The sequence below is a fragment of the Falco naumanni genome, chromosome 12 (assembly GCF_017639655.2).
Source record: "Falco naumanni isolate bFalNau1 chromosome 12, bFalNau1.pat, whole genome shotgun sequence".
NCBI lineage: Eukaryota > Metazoa > Chordata > Aves > Falconiformes > Falconidae > Falco > Falco naumanni.
Window position 1 is genome coordinate 26635250 of NC_054065.1, and position 14884 is coordinate 26650133.

General features: G+C 45.5%; 1 non-coding gene across 1 annotated transcript; it reads left to right on the forward strand.

Annotated features, from left to right (window-relative positions):
- Positions 1–13192: 13192 nt before the first annotated feature.
- Positions 13193–13265, forward strand: TRNAT-UGU. The gene has a single exon. It is a non-coding gene; the product is annotated as a tRNA-Thr (tRNA).
- Positions 13266–14884: the final 1619 nt, after the last annotated feature.

Below are 14884 nucleotides of genomic sequence, written 5' to 3' on the forward strand. Positions count from 1 at the left end.
TGCAGTTTTATATATTCCAGCCCTGACAGTTTCAGATTATGTCCTTTTTGCACAACAAGGACATTTTCAACCTCAATGTGTAATTCAAATCTCATAATTTCATTGGACAATTGCAGATTAGAGCTCTGAAAAGCTCTCACTTTCTTCCCCCTGCTTCTGAGGAGAAAATGAAAACCAGAGGGGAGCACTTGCTGAAGATTTTGCTGATGGGATCACCTACAGTTTTCTGTATTGGTACTGATCACAGTTTATAAATTCAAACATAAAGAATTATTTTTATTAAATAGCATCCCACAAGCCAAATGATTTTTCCATCCGGCAGAAGCCACGAGAGACAGAAAGGATGTTAAACACAAGCAGTCTCATTTGAAATAGAAGCACCTGAAAAGAACGCCCAGATCCTGAATTACAAAGCTCAGACTGTCATTTAAAAGCATCAGCTTAGATTGTCAGACATCTAGCATAGATTAAAATGGCATAGCATAAGGCAGGATCTGGGCTTCACAGTGTAAACGCAGTATATGACTTGCTCTGATTCGCTCCTAGAAAAAAGGAACTCTGTGTCCTTCACTTCCACTCTGACCTGCTATGCAACTTAAATTGCTCATCCTCCACAAAGTACATCAATTGGATGTACCACAGCTCTGTCTCTAACATAGGGACTAGTTGAACTCATGATGAGCTGGAAGGGCTTTGCAAAGCTCAACCTGCCATGTTAATTGAGTAAGAGAATCCACATTTACAATGTAGCATAATTCATACTGCCAAGAGTACAAAGTGCCTTCACCTGTGCCTGTCACAGGAGCATCCAGAATCTAGGGTACACTCACGGGGACCTGCAAAGCAGCCACTGTCAGGTAAGGTGATCAGCTGTAAGGAGCGCTTAAGGAAGAAGCTTCCTCAAGGACAAAGTGGTGTGGCCTTCCACTGGTGAGGACTGATATCAGAAATTTGGGACACCTTGTACCAGGCAGTGCCCACCAGCATGAATAAAACCAATGATCCAGCATCCAAAGCAGATGGGAGGTGGACAAACATTCTTGCAAACACTGTCCCAGCCCCTGAGGCTGTATTTGGGTACTAGGTACCAGAACAACATCTACACGTCATTCCAGCCTGGGCCACAACAAAGGGATCCACAGAAAGAGTATCAGTCTTACTGAAGCTCCTTTTCCAAGCAACACTTAAAGAGAACATGAGCTTTGAGCTTTCTTCTGCACCACAAGAGAGATACTAAAATGGGAATTGGGAGGATGAGCCTGGAAAAAGTATTTAAGGGAATAACCCTAGGTCAAATGGACAAGATAAAGGTTTTCAGGCTCTGCCAATGCATCTAAACAATACTGTGGTCAGAGCCCAAGGGCTTTGAGATTTTCATCTACATAGCATTCAAATTTATTAGACTGGAGAGTTTTCAGGTTTTTTTCCTCTTGGCAAAGGTGTATGTGTAAAAGGAGAAGTATTACAACTAAGGTGGAAGAAGTGGTCTCTCCCTGCTTCCCCCAAACACACACAGAGGACACTAAGTGCACACTGCAGCAGCCAGTAGCTGGTCTTACCGATGTTTTCTAACCTGTCTCCTGGCAGGTCAGGTGGAAACGGTCACTCTGGAGTTTCTTCAACTAAAGTCTGATTGATTGGCTCTTGTTGAACCAAACTGTTTCTGTGTTTCTGTAAACACGCTAATTAACACCTACTAGACTACATTTAGTTTATGCATTTAGCAGGGGTATCTGCACTAGCTAAATCAGACTGCAGCAAGCACACCTACCTCTGGCACAGTTATCTAGTGGAGAAAGCATATTAGACGACTTCTATTCACAGTCTTTTCTCCTTTCCCTCAAACCCAGTGACCCTCTGTGACAAAGATTTATAGAATTAGCAGTCTAAAGGCGGTCACTGCAGAGCAAGCAAGCGCAAAATGAAAATGGAAGAGGTAACTGGAGATTAACTTAAAGCTAGATTCATGTCATACAACTATCACTGTAAATTCCAGAGTTCAGAGGAGACAGCAATGTGCTATTACTTCTCACTAAGCACGATGGAGTGATTTAGAACAAGAGAGCATCAGTTCAGCAAGAAACAACAACTCGGTCTTGAAATTACTTTGATTTGCTACTTACTGCTTTAAACATGAGCTGTGACGATCCACCTTCTGGTCTGCAGTTCTCAGTTCTCATGAGGAAAGACAGCAAGATCTGAGATTTTCCGCAAGATATTTGTAAAAACATCCTTTTGCTAGGACTGCTGAGGAACATTCACTGGGGAAACAAAAAAGAGAAATAAACATTAAAGAACAGAAAGTCTCTTTGAATTGATTTATTCTCCAGTTCACATTCTTAGGCACTGAATTATCCATCTTCCATATAAAATGATGTATTTATTACTATCTATTTTCCAGACATCCCACAATATATACCAAGAATTCTCCCTACAGAGAACTCTCAGCCCAAGGACAAGTCTAAGGGGATGGGTATAAGCAAACCCACACTTCTTTGCTTTTCCTTCTCAACTTTGAGCACTAAGAACAATGTGGATCTCTCTACTCTTGCTTTGTAGATATGTTCAAGGACTCCAAATATTAAACATGTATGTAAAGCATACGAATGGTGTAAGACTGACCATGTGCACTCCACACTAAAGCAAAAGTATCTGGTGGACAGGAGATTAAACTAGTGCTTCTGCATTACTGCTGCTTCTTTCTCTGTTCTCCAGAGGACCTTAAAAGTGTTTATATTTATTCAGGGAAGAATCCAAAGAAGCTTCATTCACCTGTCCTATAAAATCAAAATAGCTGAGTCAGTCTTTAAAAGCACTTCTCTTTTTAGTGTTGTTTTCTTCATACAGTACTTCTTTATTTACCATAAATAGGAATAGATCAATTTTTATTTACTTGAAGATGTGAGCTTTTTTTTCTTTTTTTTCCCCAGAACTGTTTGAAGAAGTTTCCCAATCAAAATCTCTTGTACCATATTAATGGGCATTAGTGCCTTCAACCTTGAAGCAATTCTGCTTCAACTGTAGAACTGTATGAAAAGTTAATTAATATTTTTTACAGGAAAACAACAATCCACCACTGGCCAGATTTATCACATTGCCAGAATTGCTTCCACCAGAACAGCCAATTAAACAAAAGGTAAGTCTAATTTTTAGTAAGTTTTTGTCTAGGGTTGCACTAGTGGAAAGGTCACCAGAGCTGGGTCCTCTGTAGGTAAGACATCTCATCCTTTCTTTTTGCAGTTTTTCTGAACACTGACACAGTGCTTTTCCACTGTGCACATCAAATGCTAGCAAGAAAACAAGAATGCCTCAAACACGCCCACAACACAATCCTACAATCCAATAATGTCTTAACTGGAAGATTAAGAATGGTTCATAGATAAGCTGCTAAATTAGTCCCTGCTTTGTAAGGTAAGATGCATTTGATAACCCAGAAAGTATAAAGCCACTGTAAGACTTAACAAATACCAGGCAAAGGATACTCCACGTAATCTATATTTGAATTGCCCTGCTGATAAGGAATGTGGTCTTAACACACTGCATTTCATGCTCTGGGTCACAGGAGATGACCCAGCTCTGTTTCACAGCCTGTATTTCAGTGAATGGAGTGATTCCTTGTTACTCTCCTCTTTCTCAATGGGAATGACTGTGGAGATTAAAAAAAGAAAAACCACCAGTACAACAGCAGATGAGGCTTCCTGAAGAGCAGCAAGACATTACACCTCTCAAATGAAGACATACTAGAAGGCTCAGAAAAGGACTATAGAGTGGTACAATCCAGACATTTCAGCACACTTCTGAATTCCACTGAAAGCAACACCACTTAAATATTTTACTTAGCCGAGATCTAAAAAGGCTTATAGTCATATATACAAACGCCTCATAGAATAATTTGGGTTGGAAGGGACCTTTAAAAGTCGCTTAGTCCAACCCCCCCTGCAATAAGCATAGACATCTGCAACTAGATCAGGTTGCTCATTACCTCCTTTCAATCCCACTGGACATGTAAGTCCTGTATTTACTAATAAAACTCGTAGACCAATTTGTTTACCATTTATTTGGCAGAAGTGCCTCTGCATCCTGACCCTGATCACCTTCTCCTGCTTCTGACTACGCAGAAATATTGACCCAGTCTTTTCACAGGGGTTGAATCAGTTCCACTCCACACTGCAGAAATCGTGGCCTTGGTAAATCCACTGCCCTCCAACCAGTCCTGGCTGGAGGTTACAAATGAGGCACTTCTAAATTTACTCACATAATAGCAAAGTAAATTGGGGCAAGCATTTCCCACCACACTAAAATCATTAATACATCATTTACCTAAGTGAATTATGAAGCCTAAGATACCTTCTCTATGGCAGGTTGAAGCATCCTTCAATTAACTTTTGGTTAGGAGAAGAATTAATAGGCATGTATAAGCTTTGAAAGAGATCTGTCATGTATGAAGAGCAGCTGCGGATATTTATGCCCTACAGAGAGGCTCACTTGGAGTTTGATTACAATAGTCTAATGTTTTGATTTGTGAATTACACTTAAGAACAATTTATTCCCTCATGCAGATATGATCTAACCTCATCAGTCCCATTTGACATTCTCAGTGGTGCTTTTAAAGCTTTTGGGCACATTTGATCATGGAGTCAGCTTGACAATTCTGCTTGAGGGGATCTGTCAAAGCCATTAGATTGCAGATTGGACGCAAGTGTGTGAAGGATGTAGTATCACCTGCGTTAGCCTTCATTAGCTAGCCAGGACCTCAGTGACAGATATATCTGCACTGTTACATAGTAAGGTAATTTAAAACAGACAAGCCTCAAACCAAAAAGCTTTACACAAAGCTTAATCCAAATCCTCACGACTCAAAACATTTTCATTCATTCTCTTCCCATTCATATTCAGCTCTGCATGATGCATGACATTTGGGAAAGCCAAAGAAAACAGATAGTACCCTGAGGAAGGCTGTACTCTCAGTATTTCCAACCCAATCAAAAGCAGGAAAAATGGCAAAGGAGACACAAACCCAATCACAAAGCTGACCTGTGGGTCCAAGCTTACTCAAAAGAGAAGAGGTTCAAGGGTCTGTAGACAGTTTGGTCCTTCAGAAGCAAAGGAGGGACTTGAACACAGCCAGTTACCACTTTGAAAACCTGACAATACTTCGTCAGCAAAAGCATACTCTTGAAACAGTAGCACCTGCCTAAAAACTGAAGGAGGTGAAATTTTCCATGCTCAGTGTGCAGGATTATGGAAATACTGTCAGAAGAGGAGGTGATGACTCAAAAACTGGCCTTCAATCCCTTCCAAAATGTGGTTCAGGGAAGTTGTACAGCAGCAGCTTTGGGAGGTGGAGCTCCTCCCAATTGCTAGCATAAGGCTGGGAGCAGAATCGCAGCTTCCCAGCTTTCAGGACGACACTTCTCAGATTCTTTTCTGACTCATTTCTGAAAGAAACCAGATCTGAGGAAAGGATATTCGGCTGGTTTACTATCCTAAAACAAAGCCATTGTTAGATTTTATGCAATGAGGCTGCCGCACACCTATGTACTAGTTGCTATTTTTGTTCATCTCGTAAAATGTAGGTGTTCATAACTTGCTCAGAGTGTAGAACGCACCCTCAGTGGTTTGGCAGCTGGAGACAACAAAACCAGAGTACACAGAACTGCAGCTGGCTGCACAATCCATGTTCAAAACCTCGACCAGCAACAGGAGCCATGGGACCGAATTGCACAGGAGGGCTTCAATACGACATGAAAATTCACAAGTCGAAAAGTACACAGAAACCTTCCATCCACATTTTTTCAATTCAGTTTGTTCTGTGGCATATGTTGGTCCAGTCCAACAACTGGGAAAATGAATGTATTCTCCTGGGAGAGAACAGAGCTGTAGAACAACACGTTTCATCCACAGAACAACTAACTGATAGGGCTGTATTAGGTAGGACCATGCAAATCCATCCAGGTTAACCCTAGAAACAGAAAAGGGAATCTGTAAACTCCCATTCTCATTTGGTGTCCAGGGGCCACTGACCCTACCTGGGGGCTGAAACACCTGGTCGCACTCACTCCTCCAAAGCACGTTTCTGCTTCAGCAGAAATGTCCCAGGCTGCCCACCCCAGTGTGGTGAGGACAGATCTCCGAATGGCCGGAGCTCAGAATATGACCCTCCCCAGGCACACAAGGAAAAGGGGGCAGGATATTCTGAACTAACTGCACAGAAGAATAACACAGGGTCAGTTTCATGACTGTAACCCACAAACTGATGTCTCTAGCAGCAAACGTACGGCAAAATCAGAAACAGAGCTGGGAACAAAAACGTATTTTCAGTTCATTTACTTTTCCTCGGAGGAAAAAATACAAATCACCTAGCTCCACCTAGTTATCATGTCCAGCACTTAAGTAACAGTTGGCTTTTCACGGTTTTAGTATTATTTATTACACGTGCATCTTCCCTCCATCTACCTTAAGAGAGCTTCAGAACAAAGAACAATTTATTCCTTGATTAGCATAGAGACTGTCTGCCTCTGGAACTCAGATGTGTTTCACAGGAAAGGGAATGTGAGCACTTGAGGAAGGTGCCTGATAGCTGTGACAGGTATTTTGCTTTTCCCAGTAACTGAAACCCAGAGCAGACCCACACATTTGTGTCTCGCTTGGGTAGCTGCATCCTCAGTTGAGCCAAATATTCAACCTCTTCTGAACAGGTCATGGCTGAGACGACAGCCTCCCATCTACACCAGTGCTGACCACACTGGGACACACTCCCATTTCTTTACCTCCCACTGAGCTGCAAAAGGAAGTTAGTACCTACAGCTTTACAGCTCTTTGGAAGAAACCATCACAAAAAGTTTATTTAAAACAAGAACTCTGGTGCCTATGAAGCAGCTTTCTTCCCTGTGTCTAAAAATAGCAACAGAAAAATCAACATGTTTGTATTTTTTTCAGAAGGAGGGAGTCTTCAGCCATCCTGTTTATACATTTTTATTCCGTTACAGCCCACTTGAAGTCTTCTGAGTCTATTTTTACGCTGATAATAAGACTTCGCATTTATAGAGCACACTACAAACAAATGCATCCGCCATCCCTTTGGGAGGCTGGGTGGGAAGTGCTGGACAGCTATGGAAGCAGGGCACAGGTTAAGTAGCGGAGTCTGTATCAGAGTAAGGATGGGGACTTTGGATCTCCTGGTTCTTTGCCTCACCCTCATTCCTGAATTGTGCTTTCTGAAGAATTTTTAAAGCTTGCTTGGAAAATCTGATCAGTACATTTTTAGCTTGGTTTTCCTTGGAAAAGTGTTGATGTGACCACACCAGTTGCCAACCCCACTCCCAAGTAACTCTCAAATCTGCTAACTGGTTTCAGCCAAATGTAAGGACTAACAGCCTCAATGATGGCCCTGCTTTCCTGCACTTTTTGGAAACCAACAACTGAGCAAAGGCCTTCAGGTTAGTGCCTCAAGAGAGGGAGAATGCAGCTGCTCTACACTCTGCTTGGCAACACAAATATACACACATGTGTACATACATACACAGACATAAACATGCATGTTTAGTGACAGACCGACCAGCACATGCACAGCTACGGGTCCGCTACTTCCTGCCTTGTGGACTTCTACAAGGGACATGCGAGGACAAGAAAGCTATGTGCTGCTGTCACCCGGCTTCAATGTGCTGTCTTTTTCAGGCAGCTGGCACAGCTGACACATGAGCCAAGGCTGAGGGGCACCATGCAGCCACGCTTCATCTGCAGAGAGCTCCGGGTAGGTTCAGCACAGTTCAGGAGGTGAAAAGCACACCCAGCCAAAGGACAGCGCACACAGCTTCACTGGTCTGAGCACACTAAGACACGTGGATGTTACAGCACTTTCTGCACCCACCGGCTCAGAGTCTCGCTGGTGGCTGCAGGAGGGGAAGCCCCCATGCTGTCTCAGAGGGGTGAAGCGCTGGGTGATCTCTCTCTGCCCCTCCCCAGCCGGGCTCCAGGAGCGTCTCTGTCTTCGAGGCAAAGGCCAGGTTTGATCAAGTCCTCTTCTATACTGTGAAGAACACTATGTCCTTTGGCTCTCCTAAATGTCTTCAACAAGGAGATGATCTTTTTGATAGTAACAGACACAACTTCTTTTTAATCCAGGGCAGGAAAGAAGAAATATTCTACAGATTACACAATTGTCATGAAAACATCTTTCACTTGCAGCCAGTTCATCTTGGAGCAGGAAATACCTCAATTTTTCAAAGATCCTAAGGCTCATCAGCTATTTCATTAGCACAATCAGAAACACTTAAGTATAATAAATAGCTTCAAATCTGATCTGGATTGGAGAAATAACTCTGAAGCAAACAAAATTAGATTACTCCTTTCTTGTTTCAGGACGATCAAATCAAAAAGCATTTGAAGACAACATCTCTTCTGCTTGGATCTTTCACATTAAGAAAAATACATTAGATGTATATCAGCTTCAAGAAGATAAAAACCAACAAGAATCGGTATCATGTTCCACAACAGGAGAGCACAATGAGGCAGAGACAGAACCATTACTCTGGAGTATGACTTGAGAACAGTGATGGCTTCTCCATAAAAACGTACTGATGCTCAAATATGAGCAATGAGCACCACAACACCCATTACACAAGCTGACCTACAAGCAGACAGATATGCATGGAATATGATTGTCTTTACATTTGCCTTGTGTGTGATGTCACCTTTCTGAAGGAAAAAAAAAAAAAAAAAAAAAGAGAACTGACTTTTCATAGACACATGCGTCCCTGGCTCCTCTTCAGAGCTGCAAAAATACTGTTAAAAAGGCAAGAATTTTTTTACATGTGATAATGGATACCTGCCCAAAAGAAGAGCATAGAGACTACCAAAGTCATTTTGAAAGGGGATCCTATCTGTTGCATGTTTTAACTCCTTTCCTATGGAAAGCAAATTATCAGAGAAGGGGAAGGGTGCAGACCAGTATCTCCTGCTAGGACGGAGTAGGGATGCAAGCAGTGAACAAGCTCAAACCTGGAAACAGCCTTCACAGCACCTTACCCAGCCTCTGTTACAAATGGCAATTGTTAGTGGAAAAATCACAGATTATTCTTACTGATTTGCCTAGTTCTAGCTTGTGTTTTGTATCCAATGTTTCAAGGACAAGTGGATCATTCCTGTGTAATTTGAAGAACAATGTTTTTTAAAAGGATCGATTGGGTCAAAACTGCTGAACAACAGGACATTTCCTCAGGCGTATCTCAAACAGAACTTAAAGCTTCACATGCAGAAGAGAAGGCAGGCCTCAACCTAACCCAAGGACTAGCTCCAAAAGCCATCCAAACTCAGCAGGAAGTTTCTCCCTGATTTTAATGACAATTTACTCAAAAAACCCCACCTTTGCACCCACCTTTGCATTTGTACAAAACAAAGTAATCCATCAGCACTTGCCAATTAAAATGAAAACACACTCAGACACCTTTAGGATACTACAGAGCTTCTTTAAGAAACAAAACCAACAGTACTGAACCTGTCAAACAATTAAAACTCACAGAAATTTTCATTTCACTAGAAGACTGGAGCTACGCTGCAAGGCCTTTCTCAGAGGTTGACAAGGAAAGGCAAGCATGCCAGTTTTGCTGATCTGCACTTCTGCTGAGATAATCCCAGGTGCAGTAGGCTGCCCCTAGGACACAGAAAATCAGATATGAAGAGGACAAAGGTAGGCAAGCCACGACAACCTGTTGGGAGACGCACCACCTCTGCAGAGAAAACTGTCACTGCTATTATTTCATACTGCTGCAGCCCAAAGCTGGCAGCTGGTTTGTGCAACAAAGAACCAAATCCTGCAAAACACCAGAAAAAACGAATCCAGCAGGGAATTTGACGGCAACCTGGGCAAAGGAGTTTAGAAAAGAGAATACTGTAGTATAAGAGAATTTCTAGGGATAATTCATGAACCAGCTGTCTGAAGAGTCATTCCTTTGGTTCGCTTGTCCTGTTAGCATTTGAATGCAAGATACAGCAGTAAGATCATATGGAATATGCATGAGATTAGCTCACTGCTCTTAACGAGACAGATGTAAATTCACAGCAACATGGTTAACATCTGCAGACTGACACCAGCTTTACACACAGTTAAACACATATTTGTTCAGTGGGGCCGTTAAGGACAGTCAGGGAGCTAATGAGGAACAACTAAGTCATTTTTAAATAACAGCGTTGGTCCAGACTGAGTGCCAGACTGCATCTATTCTTACACTAGCCATTCTATTTTCTAGCTGGATGCCTAACCTTGGTGCAGAGGAGGTCTAGGATATATCTTTCAAATCCTGCTCCTTAACAGCTTTTCTCAGGAAGGGCAAACTTTTCTGCATGCTGCTCCCAATAACTTTCAGTATTCCTTCCCACTTCGGGAATGCGTCTTACAAAAGCTCTTCTATATGAAAGAAAAAGACAAATGTGTTATACCAGCATGGCAGTTCGCAAAAAAAACCCCAAACAACAACAACAAAAACCACCAACCAAAAAAAAAAAACCACAAACAAAAAACAAAACCAAAAACCAACCCACCAAAACCAACAAAAACCCTGCGTGGTAAAAATTCACTCTCTCCAGCATTTGAAGTGTGTTTAAAAAAAAAAAAAAAAAAAAAGTTTCATCATCTTTTCACGCAGTACTTAGGTTCCACCTAGTGGCTTTCAGCAACAATGAACAGAAGACTAGATAGGCATTTTATTACCTAAATGCTTAATTTTCAGATCTGTACATCTAGTTGCAGGAAGAACCATAGAGTCTTCTTTAGACATATAATTTATCTTGCTATCTCCCTAGAAATTCTCTTGGTCCTCTGATGGGAATTTTCCACCTACAGATGTTCTAGTTTAAACATCTAAAGCAAAAGAGTATTGAACTAAAACTTACTCCCGTGCAAACAAGACTTAAGAGGATGGGCTGGCTAGAAGCATTAGCAGCTAGCTTGCAGACAGGAGCTATGCAGTGCTGCTGTGCCTGTTAAGTAAAGCAGCTGGTGTGTCCCTCCTCAGCCAGGTCTCAGCAGGGTATCTGCTCCCTAGCAGAACTCAGATGGTACAAACTTGTCACACCTAGTGAGATGTTTCTCACCTAACCGCTGACATTTTCAACATCGCCTCCCTTCACAGTCAGCTGAGAAACAAGCACTTCTAGACCACGATTCAGCTGACTTATTTTAAAGGTTTACCTTCAGGTGAGGTAAACTGCATCCCAGAAGTATCTCGTTTCCTCATTTCCATTACAAAAAGAAGCTCGAGGGCTTACTGACAGCTAGGTACCTCCACCACACATCTTGATTCCCCCCCTAGCGTGTCTGACTAAGACTATCTGCTACACAGCATTTGAAGTGTGGCCCACCCTGCAGCGAGCTCTAAGCAGGCAGCAAAAGCAATCTGGAAGCAGGGCAAAGTTACACACTTTGCACCGAAGTTAAACAACAGTGAGCGAGCCATACTATCACAGAAAAGTTGATTTCAACACTGTTCTGTTCTCAGAATGCGTCTGACCCTGCTGCTCAGCTGTTAGATTTATGAAGGTAAGTTTGCATTATAGCAGGAAGGGCGTAAGACAGTTCTGCTCTACCTACTTTAAGGTAATAAAACGAGGTATGCTTATATTTCAGTTCCCTGAAGCATTAGCGGAACAGTCACCACAGACATCTTAGCCCTTTTTGGAAGAGCTTTACCAACTCTATAAAGAGTCACTGTCTTCAAAGGGAAGGGGGAAAAAAACCAACCAAAGAAATGCAAAACTTCGACTTTATCAGCTGCACATTACAGGTCAAAAGCAGGTATTTTAAAGGAATTTAGCGTCTTGCATAAACAAGAAGACAGAGTTCAGCAGAACTGGTCTAGTTTGTCCACAGAGATCATATCCATTTAAAGAGAAGTTGAAATAAAAAAATAAAATTAAAAAAAAACCAAACCATTAAAAAAAAAAGAGGAAGTTGACCTAGTTTGTGATTTGTGGAGTGTGGGATGGATGAAAGGTCTTTTAACTCCTTAATGCAGCTTTTTCAGTCTATTCTCATTTCAAGGAGCTTTACTTCAGGTCACACGCAGCTTCAGGCTTGCACCCAGCAAATCATGTCTGCTTTCCTGGAATGGGAGCCCCGTGTGCAGCAGAACGGTTCGGATTTATTACCCCACAGCGGTGTGTCTCAGTTTCCTCTGCACAGCTTACCTTTTCACCTTCACCTAAACTGTCACGGAGGGCTGCACGCTCTCTTATGCAAAGGAAAGGAGAAAGTCTTCAATGGTTTCAAACTTCCTTGCTCTGTAAAAATGAAGAGAGAAACTAAGGCTACACAATACCTGTCTTGCCGCTGGGTTTGTACTCTAGCAAACCGAGACTTGTGGGTTATTTCCAAGAAAATTAAACCCCTTTTTCTGTGACATTTCAGAAAACCTGAGGAAATTTTACCACGCCAAGTTGATTACAATCTCTCCGTTTAAACTTTTTTATTATTATTATTTCATTTTGCACAAAACTACACAGCCTTACCTCCCAAAATCTTGGACAGGCCCCCACCACAGGGAGCAGCCTGCCCCCTCCTTCACAGCACGGAGGGCACCGCTGGGTGGCCGGAGAACTCGCAGCGATCCTTCCAGCAATCCCCTCACCAGCCTCCATTTGCCACCGAAACACACAATTCTCGGTGCAGCGCCGGCCTTCTCCTCAATTTGCGGCAGGCCCCCACCCGCCGACAGGGGAAGGCCCCTCAGCTACCCCCCGGCAGCGCCGGCCGGCTGGGGGGGTGCCGGCTGGGATGCGGGGTCACCCCCCGCCGCGGGCAGCTGCTCCCCCGGGGAGCATTTCAGGGCCTGGCTCCGGGCCGGGGGTGCTGCCCCCGGGCAGCCCCGAGGGGCAGAGGCCCGGTGGGGCCCGCCGCCCGGTGGTGAGGAAACCCGGGGGGGCTTCCCTGGCTCTGCGGGCAAGGCCCGGGTAGAGAGCACGGCGGGTATTGCCACTGCCGGTGGCTGAGGCGCAGCCCGCGGCCTACCAAGGGGCAGGCAAGCCGGCGGGTGCCGCGCCGGGGCCGCCGGGGGGCCCCGCCGCGTTCGCGCAGCAAGGGGGGGGCCGAACGCCGCGGCCGGAGCGCCGCGCCTCTCAGCCCCCAGCCGGGCAGCAGCGCGGGGAGGCGGCCGGCGGAGAGGGCCAGGAGCCGTCGGCAGGGCTGGAAGTGATAGGTGGCTCCATAGCTCAGTGGTTAGAGCACTGGTCTTGTAAACCAGGGGTCGCGAGTTCGATCCTCGCTGGGGCCTTCCCGCGCTTTTACTCCTGCGCGGTTTCTTTTTCCCGCCCGAAGTGAACGAAGAGTGGGGCTGCGGAGCCGCCTACGCGGGACGGGGGGCGCAGCCGCGCGGGGGGGCTCCATGAAGGCACCGCGCTGCCGGGCGCTGCTGCTGGCGGGACGGAGACAAGCGTCACCTGAGCTTGCAAAGCGGTGCCGGGGGCTTTGGCTGCCTCCCAGGCCCAGGGCGGGAGCCCCAGGCAGGCCCCGGCTCCGCTCTGCAAAGGAGCGCTGAAGGTGTCTGCTGCCCCGGTGCGCTTCCACCGGGGGTAACGCAACCCCGTGGTCCCCGCACTCCCCGTTCTCCTTGCACAGAATCCCAGAATGGTCGGGGTCGGAAGGGACCTCTGGAGATCATCTAGTCCAACCCCTGCTGAAGCAGGTTCCACAGAGTCACATCCAGGTGGATGTTTGAATGTCCCCACAGCCTCTGGGCAGCCTGTCCCAGGGCTCTGCCACCCTCAAGGTAAAGACGTTCTTCTCCACATTCACATGGGACTTTGGTTGCTGCAGTCTGTGCCCGTTGCCCCTTGTGCTGTCGCTGGGCACCACTGAACAGAGCCTGGCCCCGTCCCCTTGACACTCGCCCTGAAGACATTTGTATGCAGTGATAAGATCCCCCTCAGCCTTCTCCAGGCTGAACAGCCCCAGCGCTCTCAGCCTTTCCTCAGCAGGGAGATGCTCCAGCCCCCTCATCATCTTCACAGCCCCCGCTGGACCCTCTCCAGTAGCTCCCCGTCTCCCTTGACCTGGGCAGCCCAGCACTGGGCACAGCACTGCAGGTGTGGCCTCACCAGGCAGAGTAGAGGGGGAGGGTTACCCCCCTCGCCCTGCTGGCCACGCTGCTCCCAATGCACCCCAGGATCCCACCGGCCTTCTTGGCCACCAGGGCACACTGCTGGCTCATGGGCAACCTGCTGCCCGCCAGCACTCCCAGGTCCTTCTCCGCAGAGCTGCCTCCCAGCAGGGCAGCCCCAGCCTGTACTGGTGCGTGGGGTTGTCCCTCCCCAGGGGCAGGACCCTACACTTGCCTTGGTTGAACTGCATCAGGTTCCTCCACCCAACTCTCCAGCCTGAACGGCCGCGCAGCCTTCTGGTCTGTCAGCCGCTCCTCCCAAATTAATTTCACAGTGTGCTCCAGGTATGAAGGGGCACCGCTACTGCCAGGCCAGCAGGACCCCACACCCCTCCAGTTCATCTGCTCCCAGGGAAGAGGCTCAGCCAGGGCGAGCTGCAGCCAGTAACCCTGCACCGGCCCTTACCTGCTGGTCAAGGGCTGCTCTCCAGGACAGAATCCAACCTACGTTCAGTTGGAAGCCAGATGATGGTTTCATCCAATTGCTCAGCTGTAACTAGGATTTTGGAGGGTTGCTTGGTTCCTGCTGCTTTGATTTTGTTCATTTTAAAGATCTGCTGAACATTTCCAGCCCTTACTGAATCCTTCGGAACCTGCAGGTGATCCATACCTTGAAAAAATACTGCCTAAAAGAATATATATATATAATTTCATTGTCTAAAAGACAACTACTCTTAAGATATACTTTTCACTGCATTTCAGTTGAAGAACACAAAAAAAAAAGGTGAGGTCAT